This window comes from Talpa occidentalis, unplaced genomic scaffold, assembly GCF_014898055.3.
Source record: "Talpa occidentalis isolate TD23 unplaced genomic scaffold, MPIMG_talOcc4v2.1 talOcc4.8, whole genome shotgun sequence".
In the NCBI taxonomy this organism is placed as follows: Eukaryota; Metazoa; Chordata; class Mammalia; order Eulipotyphla; family Talpidae; genus Talpa; species Talpa occidentalis.
In genome coordinates, this window is record NW_023605194.1 from 21,824,947 (window position 1) to 21,840,149 (window position 15,203).

The window sequence follows — 15,203 nt, forward strand, 5'->3', positions numbered from 1 at the left end:
TTTCTCCTCTATATATGTCCATTTAGATAATTTCTACTGGCATATCTTTAATTCCATTAATCTTTTCTTTGGCAGTGTCTAAATTGCTGCTAATCCAATCCAACTTCAATTACTATAGTTTTTATTTCCAGATATTCAGTTTGTTTCTTTTATACATCTCATTTTCTCTCTTGTGCTTTCCTTTATTTTCTCAAACATATAGAATATATATTTAATGTTTTTTTCCCGTATCTTGTCTACTACTGCCATCATCTCTTTTTTTGTGTATCTTTATATTTATTGATTTTCCTCCTGTTTATGGATCGTATTTTCCAGCTGTTTTATATGCCTGGTAATTTAAAATTGATTGTGTGTGGTTTTGAACTTTACACTGTTAAAAACTGGATATAGCTCTTTAAATATATTTTTTTTAAATCTTTTTTCTGGGATATGGTTAAGTTCCTAGAAGTCAGTCTGATTGTTTTTCCCAATTCATTCTTGTAAGATTTGTTAGTCTTCAGTTTATGGTAATTTGACTTCTTTATTGAGGCAATACTTTTCTTAGGGGGTCTCTTTCTACATCATGCCCTTTTTTCTTATTATCTTCTGTGTTTTGAGGTCTTTTAAGTCTGACTGGCCAGAACGTGGACTGCTGTTGGTTTTGTGTGAACTGTGGTGATTGTTCTTACTTTTTCCTGCCATTTCTTTTCCTTACCTTGGTAGTATTCCCACAACTGACAGATCATTACCCACAGATGTCAGGCAGCTCAGCTGCAGATTTCTGGTAGTCGAATTTTTGTGTAGCCCCCACCCCTCCTGCATTCTGTTCTGTAAAATTTAATTGCCTTTGTCTCGTCTAACTCTGAACTCTGTTTCCTCAGCTCAACCAAAGTGCTGAGTTCTGTTTGAGTTCTGACTCCCTGTCCAGGCGCTGAGATGGGGTATCATTGGGCTCATCTTATTTGATCTTGTCAGCTTGTCCACTGCTTTCTGTTTTCCTGTGTCTGAAACCATTGTTATGTATTTTGGTTCCTTGTAAGTTCTAAATTTCCTTTAAACTCCAGCAAATCATAAAGAACAACTTAATGGAATAGTGACTATGTTAAGTGCTATGAGATTCAGATACATTAACCTAATCAACTTGTGAGGTCTGAAGGAAGAAAATAAGATCTACTTAGATCTAAAGCAATAAGGTAAGGCTTTATGGCAAGGTTGTTCATTTTTGTTAGAAAATTGTTATTGTCTAATGAGAATGCAGTTGTCTGAAACTAGATCAATTTTGGGGTGCCATTTATGAGTATGCAAGTACTATTTCTTATATCATTAAGATATAAATAATATTTTGCTAGTGGTTATAATTCTTTTTCTATATATTAAATTTTTATATTGCCCATACAATTGTGACCCCCTTATTTTGACCCCAATCCCTTCCCTCCCTGTCCTCTGCCTCCATAGAGTGTCTCTGGTTCATAGTTGTTTATTGATTTTGATTTTTACTTTCTTATATTCTTTTCCCTGGTCCCTTATTTAAGTTTTCTTGATTCCTGCTATGACTGAGACCATATGGTATTTTTCTTTTTCTTTCTGGCTTATTTCACTGAGCATGATAGCTTCCAGCGCCATCCATGTTGCTGCAAATTGCATGTGTTTATCTTTTTTGAATGCTGACTAATATTCCACGGTGTACATATGGTTGTTTTGAGATGGATAGACTATCATATTTCAAGAGTTGTGAGGTTATGAGTTTTGTAGACCCTTCCTAGTGTTTCTTAAACTAATTTCAGATCTAATTAATACCCCAAATAAAATTTACTAAAGTTCCTCATTGTCATTCATCCATTTTATTTCTCCTGTGTTGCTTACTTTGGTCAATCACCATCTATCTTGTCTATTAAAGAAAAACTTTCATTATTTTTTGTTATTTTCTGAGCCTACTCTGCCATTTTCATTTGTTCATCAATTATAGTTGTCCTTCACTCTGGAATTCTCTTTCATGCTCCTGCTGTGTTGTCAGATTGTCTTCTTTTTTGGACAACAATGACAAATTAATGGGTTTCTCTGCTCCTTGGCTCTCCTAACATATTCCTCACACTGCTCTCAGTTATTGTAGTGAGTAGCCTGTAGTGACTTGCTTCTCTGATTCAGAAACTCTGACATCTCTTCAGACACTGGAAAATAAAGCTGAAACCATAAAGGCACTTACAAGTTTTCTCACATCCTGTTTTTTTCCCAGGTTTCTTCCCATGCTACTGTACTCTAGTCTTAGTATTCTAATTGTGATATGTAGAAAAGGGAATATTCCAGACAGAATTCATAATTAGCAAAGGCACTAGTATTCTTGGATTATTCATCAGTTAAGCTTCTACTTAACATTTAATAAAGACTTGGCTAATTTTGAGATAATGCGGATGGAACTAGAGGGAATTATGTTAAGTGAAGTCAGAAGGAGAAAGGCAAATATTGGATGATTTCAGTCAAATGTGGAATATGAAGAAACAAAAGAAAATAGCAGACAAAATTAAGCCAAAACAAATCCTGGAAATCTGACTTCAGAGTTGAGGCTACCAGAAGCGGGGGGGATTCGAGTGGGGAGCTAAGGGAGGAGGGGACCCAGTGGACTGTGGTGGTGGATTATTGATGCTTTGGCGGTGGGCATGGTATGATTACATACCTACGTGAAGAGGTGTGAACTCATCTTCCCAAATCATATACACTGCTGTAAGCCAGTGTTACCTCAATAAAAGATAATACAGTTAAAGAAGAAGATTCCCTCCCCTAAAGACTTGAATGGTTAAGCAAACTCTAGTACCATGCTATACTACTCAGCAATAAAAAGAAACGATTGAAACAAACTGTATGTACGAATAAATTATGCTGACTGAAAAACGCCAATCTTAAAATACTATATACTGTGTAATTCCATTTCTGTAACATTTTGAAATGACCAATTATAAAACTGAAGACCAGATTAATGGTTGCTTGGTTGTGAGCAAGGGGTGTATGACTCTAGACAGGCAACATAAGAGATTCTTATGTAATGGAAATATTATGTAAATTGATTGTCTATAGCCTACATGTGATATCGTACCAAAGCACTGCAAGATGTTATCATTAAGGGAAGTTGGGTAAATTGTACATGGGATCTCTATGTATTGTTACAACAACAGGTGAATTCGCAATTTTTTCAAAATAAAAAGTTTAATAAAAAAAACTGCCAAGACTTGGCTAAGGTGTTGCCCCCTTTGTTACACATTCACAACTTCATTTCTTTTTCCCCCCTGGTTTATACAGATTGTTACTGCTAACCACATTGTTTTAGAGATATTTCTATTCTTACCTGTTTGCATAGTGGGCTGTGAGCTCAACAAGGGATGAGACAGACATTTATTTACCTTTGCATTGCTAGAATCCAATATAGAATGTTATGCACTTTGTAGGAGATGGTATTGAATATATCGCCAGAAGGTGTAGCAAGCCTGATTGTTTCCAGGACTCCTAGTTCTGTAGGTCCCCTGAGGCTGCCACTAGGAGGCTCCAAAGCCATCCACATGAGGAAATTTGGTTTGCTTCCAAGTTAGGCAAGAAATTGATGATATTTGTCAAAAGTTCAGATACCTAAACCTTTGTTTCAATTTCTTTAAAATCCTATTTTGTTTTTGTGTTCATTTTGACATTTGACATTCTGGTTGATTTTTGGATTATATGTTGCCCTTTGGAAAACTTATAATATACCTAAATGAAGGTAAATTAGAGATATAAGCATTCTAGTCCTAGCCAATCTATACATACCATGGGGCAAAGTCACTCTCAAAAAAGCTAAGCTAGTTTTTTTTTTGTAGGCATAAGATGAAAGCAAAGGCCACTGACTAATCCAGTGCTTACATATTTTGTCGCTGATTCATCAGGAAACATGTAGTAAGTGTAATTGTTGGCTCTTGTCCTTGACTGTCATTTACTTAGTTCCAAAATTTTTGAATATATTGGATTCCAATAGGAATTACCTTATAAGATCATTGCTTCTCAATGTAAGCGATTGGTTCTACTTGGCATTCAAGCCTGCTGCTTTGGTGCAGTAAGTTTTTTTTTTTTTTTTTAAGATTTATTTATGCATACAAGAACTGGAGTGTAGGCCAGAGGTGCAGGGGGTGAGAGGATTCACTAGAGACAGAGTGGGGAGCAGAACAGGCAGATCTACTGAAATACACTGCTGAAGGGAGCAGTGGGTGAGATAGGAGAGGTCTGCTGTACCATGTGGGTAGCTCCCTATCCGGGGATTGAACTCAAGCCAAAGTGGCTGGCACTAGCTTGATAGCGCTGACACTTTAATCCCTGTGCCACCAGGGAGGACCCTGGTGCAATAAGTTTTAAACTATTTTTTAGAAGTTTGTTTCCTTAGTGGCCTCTTAATAGTGGGATAAGACTAGAGTCTCTGTGTAGTTTTTACTGTTTGGATATGAGTAGCCTTATAGGTCTCTTCATCTGTCTTCTCTTTCTGTATCTAAATTCTCTCTGTTCTTCATGAGTTCATATTCTAAGGAAGAGTTTCTCTAGGCTATAATGCTCCCTCCCATTTTTTAAATATATATTTTATTTTATATAATTCTTACATCATTTTTCACTTTTGCACAATGTATGCATTTTCATTTTGGTTATATTCCCCATACAATTCCCACCCCCCTCATTTTGACCGTAATCCCTCCTCTCCTCCCCCCCACCCCATAGTGTGTCCCTGGTTCATAGTTGCTTGTTGATTTTGATTTTTTTCTGTGGAAACAACCCAAAAGCCCAAAAATAGATGACTGGATCAAGAAGATGTGGTCTATATACACAATGGAATATTCCTCAGAAATTAAAAAAAGATAAACTCATGCAATTTGCAGCAACATGGATGGGGCTGGAAGGAATCATGCTCAACGAAATAAGCCAGAAAGAAAAAGAAAAATACTGGATGGTCTCACTCATAGCAGGAATCTAGAAAACCTAAATAAGGGACCAGGAAAAAGACTAATTATAATAAAGAAAAAAATCAAAATCCCTCCTTTTTTTTTTCTGAATTCAGACTAACTACATCTAAGAGTTGGAAGAACTTTAGTTTACATAGTCCGTTCTTCTCTCCAATGTCTTAATGCCCCCAAATGTGACTAAAAATGGCACCATAAATACAGAAGTAACCAGCAAATATCTTGGTTTTGACCAAGACTTGTTCTTATCTGAACCCAGTCCTCTTCTAAGAACTCATGCTTTACTTTAAGCTCTGTACCACCCCTAACAGATATATGTGCTTATACATTCCTTTCATGAGATAACTTATTTAGCACTTCTGTGAAGAATCAATAAAATCAAACAATATTTTTTGTGGATGAAATCTCAGCAATTACAGATGAAAAAAAGAAGTATGTGTGATACACCTAATGCTTTGTGTCAATTATTTTTAGATCTAGTTTTGATGAATGTTCACTTGACAATAGACTCCAAGTTGATTTGCTATGTATGGTATACTGATGAAAAGCCAGGACTATGGTCAATGCTGTGAGGATGGCCTAAGAAATATTTAGCAGATGAATGATTTGTGTTGAATTATTATGAGAATAGGTTCTGCTACTAGGTTCAGCCACCAGCCCAATTATATTGCATGTTTCATGAATACTTTTATGGTGGAACAATAGTATCTTTATCTGAGAATGATGCAAAAGTGGAGAAATACTATAGCTCACAGAGGAGAGAAAAGGAGCAGAGACTTGAATACTCGTGGGCATCTGCCAACTATCCATATAGGCTTCCATACATTTAGTAAAAATAGATCAAAGTACTCACTGATTCTGTTAGGTGTCATTCTGCTGGGTGATGCAGTGGAAAGAGCACCATCAGGGGAGCTGTGTTCTGATTTTTGCTTGGTACAAAATGCTGTAATCTTGGGCAAATCACTTCACCCCTGTCACAGTTTCCTTATCTGTGAAAATTTGAGGGTATTCTACTCTCTACACGTCCCTCTAGAGCAGGAGTAAGCAAAATACAGCTTGCAGACCAAATCTTGCCCTTACCAGTTTTTGTAAAAGTTTTATTGGAACACAGCCATAGCCTTTCACTTATGTGATGCTTTTGCATTACAGCAGAGTTGAGTAGATGCAACAGAAGCTATATGGCCCATAAAACCTAAAAATTTACTTTCTGGTTCTTTATTAAAAATAAATCTGCCAAGGGCCTCCCCTGGTGAGGCAGTGGTTGAGCTCTGGGTTGTGAAGCTGCCCGCAGCCTCTGCAGTGCCAATTCGATCCCTGGCCACCCGCGAGGGTCCCACAAAAAAAAAAAAAATCTGCCAATACCTGTTCTAGAGAACATTTGAAAAAAAAAAAGGAGTTTCAATCATTGGGACTTGAGGTGCTACAGGAGTCAGGTTGGTTGAGGCTAAGAATGTCAGACATCCTGAAGGGCAGGACATAAAGAAGAACTGCCTTACTGAAATTCCAGTAACTTCTCTTAGGGATTCTTCTCTGATTTTGATTCTAAGGAGAGCCACTTTTGAAAGTTGTATCAACTCACATATCAATCCACCAAATCAACATTTCCCAAATAAAATGGGTTAGGAATATATATATATTTTTGGTTAGGCTTTTTTTTAATCCACTCCCCATAACCCAGAAAGAAGAGTATCCACCAAGAATCTATATCAATTTTGTGCTTAATGATGAAATACTAGGCTCATTTCCCCTTAAAATCAGGAAGAAGTCAGAGATGCTTATAGGACACATTTGTATTGGATGTTTTAACTAAAACAATAATGTCAAGAACTGTGAAGGATCCGAAGTTTACCTTTCTTGCAAGCTAACAGGATGGCCAAGCAATTTCAAGGATGCTGGCAGAAGATGTGAGACTTATAGACCAAATACAAAGGAACTGATTTTTTTATTGTAATAGCATTGACCAGAGTATAGTCAAATGATGATGAGTTAAAATTAGCACAAAAAGGACTATCTTAGATATAGTTATACCTTATGGTAATCACAAAGCAAAATTTTAGAGAGACACATAGAGGAAGAAATGAAGAAACTGAGAGAACCCTAGGGGAAGTCATCCAAATGAAAAAAGAGAGAAACAAATGGAAAAAAAGAAAAATAGAAAGATAAAACAACCAAAATACAAAAGATAGATTGACAGTAAGTTGGCCTTCTGTGTCAATAATCACCCAAAATGTGAGTGGCCTGAAATAACCAACTAGAAGGCACAGAATGAGAATTGGATTAAAAAAATATGCTCCATCTATACTTTGTATACAAGAGACTCACTTAAAACTGAAAGCCAAACAAACTTAAAAGTGAAAGGCTGGAGCAAGTTACTTCAAGCCAATGACACAGAGACAAAAGCAGGAACTATTCTTATATCTGATAATTTAGACTTTCATCCAAAATAAGGGAAATCAGGGGCAAAGAATGGCACTATATAATAGTCAAGAGAACAGTTCATCAAGGAGGTATAGCTGTTATCAATATTTATGCACCAAACACAGGTGCACCTACATAAAACTTTTATATAATAGAACTGAAACAACTCATTGACAGTAAACAGTAATAGCTGGGAACATCTACCCAACTCTTACAGCAAAGGGATAGGTCATCCAATTAGAAAGTTAAGGAAATAATGACCTTAGACTAAGTTTTCATCTAGATGAACTTAATAGACATTTCCAAAACTTTCTACCCTGTACAGAATGAATACACATTTTTCTGAAGTGCACATGGATCTATCTCAAGTACAGACCACATGATGGGACACAAAATAGTTCTTAAAAATACATAAAAATATAAATTATATGAAGAAATGTCATAAAGCTAGAAATTAACCACAAAAAGAAACGCAAAACCCCAAACCTGTGGAGAATAAACAAAATGTTTTTGAATAATTCCCAACTCAATGAAGAAATTAAGGGAGAAATTAAAAATTATCTAAAGATAATGAAAATGAAGAGATAATTGAACAGATCCTATTGGATGCACTTAGACACTGTTAAGAGGGAAGTACATGTAGGTCCACAGCAACAAACAAGAAAAATCTCAAAAATGTAACTTGACATCTGAAAGAATTATAAGAGGAAAAACAAATGAAACCAAAAATCAGTGGAAGGAAGGAAATAGTAAAAATTAGAGCAGAAATAAGTGAAATAGAAACAAAAGACAGTTCAAAAGATCAATGAAACCAGGAACTGGTTTTTCAAAAGGATAACCCAAATTGATAAATCATTAGCTGAGAGAGAGAGAGAGAGAGAGAGAGAGAGAGAGAGAGAGAGAGAGAGAGAGAGAAAGAGAGAGAAAGAATCAGAATGAAAGGTGAAATTACAACAAATACTACAAAATTACAAAGGATCTTAATTAGCTGCTATGAGTGTTTTTATACAAACTGGACAATCAGAAAAAAGGGACACCTTTGGGGGGAAGATTTATTTTTATTTATTTATGTATGGAAGAACTGGGGTGTAGGCCAGAGGTATGGGGGTGGGGAGACGATTCACTAGAGAGTATGGAGAGAAGAACAGGCAGGTCTACTGAGATACACTGCTGAGGGGAGCAACGGGCGAGATGGGAGAGGTCTGCTGCATCATGTGGGTTAGCTCCCTGGCCTGGGATCGAACTCATGCTGCAGTGGCTGGCGATAGTTTGATAGTGCTGAGACTTTAACCCCTGCACTACCAGGGCTCCCCTCCAAAAAAGGGATACATTTTAGGAGTTATGCAGTATTCCAAAACTGAACTACAGTGAAAGACACAGTTTATTTTTTTATTTTTAATTTTTTTTTGTTGGGAGGATAGATCTTATTTTTATTTATTTATTTTTTAATTTTTTTTTATATTCCCCATACAATTGCAACCCCCTTATTTTGACCCCAATTCCTTCTTTCCCTGCCCCCGAAAGACACAGTTTAAATAGACCAAGCATGAGCACAGAAATTGAAAGAGCCAATAAAAAAATTCTCCATAAGAAAATCACCCTAGTGATCCCTAGAACCAGATCACTACTTTAGAGCATTCTACCAAATCTTCAAAGAGAATATAATACTTATACTTTCCAAATTCTTCAGAAAAGTTTTAAAAGGGGAAAACTTCTGAACACTATTTTTTGTGAGGTAAATATTATCTTTGTGCCAAAGCCCAACAATCTTTGCACAAAAATAATTATAGGACACTATCTCTGATGACATAGATGCAAAGATCCTCAACAAAATCTTGGCAAATCAAATCCAGCAATATAGTAAAATCATCCATCATAACCAAGCAGGATTCATCCCAGGGATATAAAGCTGGTTGAACATATACTACCTAATCAATGTCATTTACCATATCAACAAAAGATAAAGGCCACAAGATCATTTCACTAGATATTGAAAGAGCAAGCAATCAACAAGATTTAAGACCCATTTATAATAAAAACTCACAATAAAATGGGAATATATGGAACTTGCCTCATCATATAATACAGGCCTTATGTGAAAAATCCACAGGCCACGTCATTCTCAATGATGAAAAACTGAAAGTATTTTTCGTAAGATTAGAAACAAGACAAGGATGTCAACTTTCACCATTACATTTCAATATAGTATTAGAATTATTAGCCAGAGCAATTATACAATAAAAAGACATTAAAAGAACACAAATTAAAAAAGAAGTGAAGTTGTCGCTATTTGCAGATGACATGATAATATATGTTGATAATACAAAAGACTATGCCAAAAAACTACTAGAAATACTATTTGAATACAGTAAAGCAGCAGGACAAAAATCAAAATGCAAAAATTTGTTGTGTTTCTATATGCAGTGAATTAGAAGAAAGAGAAATTAAGAAAACAATCCCATTTACAATCATACCGAAAATGATGAAATATCTGGGAGTAAACTTAACAAAGGAGTTGAAAGACTTTTTCATTGAAAACTATAAGGCATTGTTAAAAGAAGATAGAAAGAAATGAAAAGATAACCCCCATTCATGGATCAGAAGAATTAATATTATTAAAATGGCTATGTTTCCTAAAGTAATTTACAGGTTCAATGAAATACTTGTGAAAATCCCAATGACACTTTTCAAGGAAATAGAACAAGCAATGGTGAAATTTGTATGGAACCAGAAGAGCCCTCAAATATCAAATCCTGAGAGAAAAGAAAAATTGGAGGTATAATATCATACTTCCTGAATTCAGGCTATATTACATAGCAGTATTAATTAAAATAGGATGGTGTTTGAAATAAAGACCAATGAAATAGCATAGAGAGACCCAAAACAAACCTCCACATATATGGACAGTTAATCTTTGACAAAGGAAGCCAACAACTTACAATGGACAAAGGAGCCATGATCTTACAATGGGCAAAGGAGAGCCTCTTTAACATATTAGTGCTGGGAAACTTGGATAGCCATATGCGAAGAAAAAAAAAGGGAAAAAAAAAGATTCTAGATCCTTACTTCACTCCATATACAAAAGCTAATTCAAAATGGATTAAAGACTTGGCTATAAGACCTGAAACCATAAAATACTTAAAAAGGTACACTTCTGGACATCAACCATAAATGTGTGTTTGGGTACACATTTCCAACAGCAAAGGAAACAAAAAAAAGCAAATAGAACTACATCAAACTAAAAAGCTTTTGCAACTCAAAAGAAACTACCACAAAAACAAAAAGGTAACCTACAACTGGGAGAAGATATTATGCACCACACTTCTGACAAGTGTTTAATTCCAAAAATATATGAAGTTCTCATTTAACTGAACAATAAAGGCAATAAAAAATGGGCAAGAGACCTAAATAGACTGCTTCAAAGACGACATCCAAATGGCAAAAGGACACATAAAAAAAAAGCTCAGGATCACTTATTATAAAGGAAATGTAAATCAAAACCATAATGAGATATCATCTCACCCCTGTGAGAATGACCTATTTCCAGAGAACAGAAAAAACAAATGTTGGCAAGAGAAAAAGAAACACTCATGTGAAGTTGGTGGGAATGTAATCTGATGTAGCCTCTATGGAAAAGGGTAAGATTCCTTAAAAAAAAAAAAATGGAATTACTGTAAGATCCAATAGTACCACTTCTTGGTATTTATTCAAAGAATATGAAATCACCATGCACTCCTGTGTTCACAGCAGCATTATTCACAATAGCCAAGTCACAGAACCAAACTAAGTGCCCAATGACAGATGACTGGATAAAGAAATTATGGAATATCTACTCAATGGTATCCTACACAGTTGTTAAAACAGATGAGGGACAAATGGGATTATCTGTATGTGATTATGCTAAGTGAAGTAAATCAAAGTGAAAAACGTTAGCAGGTGGTCACTCATCTGTTGACTATAAATAACCAAAGAAAAGAAGTTGGCAAAGCACATCAAAAATAATTCTTAGACTCTGAAAAATATACTGACTACTAGTGGACATGTGGGGTATGGAGGAGCAGAGAAGGGAAGGAAAGGGATAGGATAATAGTACTGGAGCTATTATATAGGGTGAGTAAGTATATGCACATATAGAAATGTGAAGTTGTACTCCTAAAATTATATAGTTATGTAAACAACTGAGATTAAAAGGAAAATACTAAAGTAACATTATTCCTAATGATTAAGACTGATTATTATTCATCTAAGATTGAGAGGAAGGCTAGGATATTAACTTTCACTATTCCTATTCAACATTATACTTGAAGTCCTAGCCAGTGCAATAAGGCAGGACAAAGAAAAGGCATACAGATTGGAAATTAACATAAAATGTTTCTATTTGCAGAGAACATGATAACCTACATTAGAAAATCCATAAGAATCTATAAAATAGTTCCTGAGAACTAGTAAATGCATCTACCAAAGCTTCAGGATACAACGTAAATACAAAGTGAATCATATTTTTATATATGTACTTATAATGAACACTGGAATTTGAAATTTCCAAAAATTACTGTTTAGAATAGCATCAAATAGGTATAAATCTAGCAAAATGTAAAAAGAATATGTTTAAAACTACAAAACAGTAAAAGAAATCAAATACATGATCTCTGTGTTTACCCTAATATGTAATCATCAATTCACCCTAATATGTAATCTGTGGATTCAGTTCAATCCCAATCAAATCAAAACTACAGGAAAATTTTCTGTAGATGTATGTATGTGTGTGTTTGTGTATGTGCAAGGGTCTCTCTCTCTCTCTCTCTGTCTCTGTCTCTCTCCGTCTCTCTCTATGTATAGTCAAAACTGGAATAGTCAAAACAATTTTGAAAAAAAAGCTGGACTACTCATTATCTTATTTCAAGATAATATGATCAAGAGGGTGTGATACTGGTAAAGGATAAATGTGTCAGTGGAACAAATTAGAGAGCTTAGTGATAAACCCACACAAATATTGTCAAACCAATTTTTGATAAAGGTGTAGAGGCAATTCAACAGAGAAAGGAAGCCATTCCAACAAATGGCATTGGAACCACTGGAAATTCCTACATGAAAAGATGAGTTTTCTTGTATACATATAATCAGCTTTTCTGTGTTTTCTTCCATTTCTTTATCTTGGCAATTTTGATCTCTGTATCTGAGAGGAGGAAAAGATCATCCATGTCTTTGGATCGTGGAGATAGGTTCTCTTTCTGTGATGAAATAGTCCCTTGAGGACTTAATGTGCCACGTGTTGTATTTTTCCATCTGCCCATTTTGTAATTTTTCATGTCCTAATGTTGTAGAACTTATGCTTTTCCAGTAGATGGCACTGTGGGTATTTTTTTAAGCCTTTCCTGGTTTTGTATTTCAGTATATTTTATGACATTTTACGTTGGGTAGTACTGATCTGCAACTGCTGATTAAGGAGTGGGGGAGGGGCCTGGAGTGGTGCAGTCACTGGTGAAACTGGTGTGTGGAGCTGATTTGTATTTGTGGGAATGCTGATAGCCCTCCTTGCTAGGTTTTCAGACCTGTGGCTTTGGAGTCTGCTGGCCAGGCTTTCAGCACCACTTCATGGGTCCCAAGGTGGTGGGAGAGGTGGGTCATTTTGTATCCTGCCCTTTTCACTGGGGGCCCCCGCCTGCCTGGCTAACCCCAATACTTCCACGTCTATGTCCCCTCAGTTAAGGGTGCACCTCCACAATAATCAGCTCTCCTCTCCCAAGGATCACTAGCTGGACATGACAGCACTGCTTTGTACTGCAGTTGCCACCCCTGCTGCAGTTCCTTTCTCCACCCACTTTCATTTTGGCATAGATTTGAATTTTCTCAGTGTCTTCAGTTGTGGTCAGTGTTGGTCTCTATTGTCCAGGAGTTGACCCAAGTTACAGGAATCCTTGGGGTGCAGTGTTGTTCTGCACCACTTTAGATTATTGTACTGGGAACAAAGCAGGAAGCCTCCTCTGATGCCATCTTCACAACTCTCTAGTGCCTCCATTTTTAAATGCTAGTTTTACTGGATATAAAAGTCTTGGTTATCAGAATATTTTTGTTTTGACACTTTGATGTGTCATTCCACTGCGTTCTGGGCTTCATTGTTTTGAATTAGAATTAAACTGCTAATTGTATTTCTGGTCCCCCATGAAATGAGTTTTTTCCCCCCTGTTTTAATATTTTTATCTTGAGCTTTTAGCAGTTTCACTATGATGTGTCTAGGTATAGATATCTTTGTAATGATTCTACTTGGAGTTGTACTTCTTGGATATGTGGATTGATAATTTTCATCATATATGGGATGTCTTTTCATTATTTTTTCAAATAATCTTCTGCTTTTCCTCTTTCTCCTCTCCTGATATTCCCATTTGGAACTGCCTAGTGTAGAAGTGGATAAATCAGGACAAAGGGAATGATGGTATGGTGAAGAACAGAGTTGACCTCTTAGTGGTGATCTTAATGTAGTATATACACATGCTGATTCTCAGTATGTGCACCTGAAACATATTATAATGCAATGCTACTTCAGTGAAAATAAAGGCATTGGGGACTTAGATTCTTTCCATCTTTCTGTTTGCCTTCTTGATTCTTGGACTCATTTGCACAAAATGGCTGTCATAACTCCTAGCTTCATGCCTGTGTTTCAGGCATAATGGATGGGAAGGACTAAAAGGCTGAGGGAAAAACTGATTTTCTGTTAGTGAGACTTTGTCTTAATTTGGCAAGGGAATGTCCCCTTAAGGGACTTTCAGAAGTTCATTGGCCAGAGCCATGTTACCCTTTGCTTCAAGGTAAGCTAGGAAACTTTATATTTCAGCTTTTTAGTCTCTGTAGTAGAAGAAGGAAAAGGAAAAGGAAAAGAAATTGTTTTTAGGGTTTGGGTCAGCTAGTCAACACTGTCTGCTGTACATTTTCAGAGGATTGTTGGAAGGAATCAGTGATATAATGTAATAAAAAGTTCTGCAGAGTGGAATTTAAATAGATAAAAATTACATTTTCATTCCGTTTGCTTTCTGTTGCATGATTTTAAAAACTAAAGTATATCTGTGAATTCATTTTATTTTAATTTTGTATCTAAGCCTCAGAAAATCTATGAGATTACTTTTGTTAAATGAGTTTACTTTATTGCTCGCATTTTAGAAATCAGTATAAATGTGTTTAGGCATAGACACTGTGTTATATCCAACTAATGCCCCTGTTTTTATCTAAAAATAAATAAAGATCATTTGCACATCAGGCTAATTTTTTTGTGTACCACATATCCTAACTGTCATTGTTATGAGTTTTGTATTTATGCAAACCTGGACCTTTCCTTTAGGCCTCTACTGATGGTTCTGATGATCATTTGTCTATGGTATTCTACCCTTCATGCCATATGACCTATTTTCTCTCAGGTTAATTAGCATCATGTATGGCTTAAAGAGCTAAATCTTTCCTATCAGTATCATCAACCTGGGCATTGGTTTTCCCTTCCTAAGCCATTGATGTCAACAGCAACAGAGCAGTTATTTTTAAGCATTTTATCCTGAAGTTTTTCAGTTTGCTATGTAAAAAAAATTCTAGATTTGTTATGCAGATTACTATTGATAATAATATTTCCTCCCTATGATTACCAGAATTATATTTTAAATTATAAAAATAAACTAGTAACTTCAGGGCATTTGTTTGTTTCTTGCAAATTTGAACCTCCCTGATAAATGGAACATATTCTACACAAATGTTTCTTTTGGAGAAAGCTATTTTCTGGAGAATACTTTGGCTCTGAGTGAAAATCATACTGAAGTATAAAAAACAGCCTTTCACTAATGTGAAAATGGTTGGAAAAGAGGC

The 15,203-nt window shown here is 35.7% G+C and overlaps 1 protein-coding gene across 2 annotated transcripts in view; it reads left to right on the plus strand.

Moving 5' to 3' along the window:
* The window catches only part of HPSE2 (heparanase 2 (inactive)), a 448,287-nt gene that overhangs the window by 30,494 nt on the left and 402,590 nt on the right, over positions 1 to 15,203 (plus strand). The gene's annotated exons all lie outside the window — the stretch shown is intronic.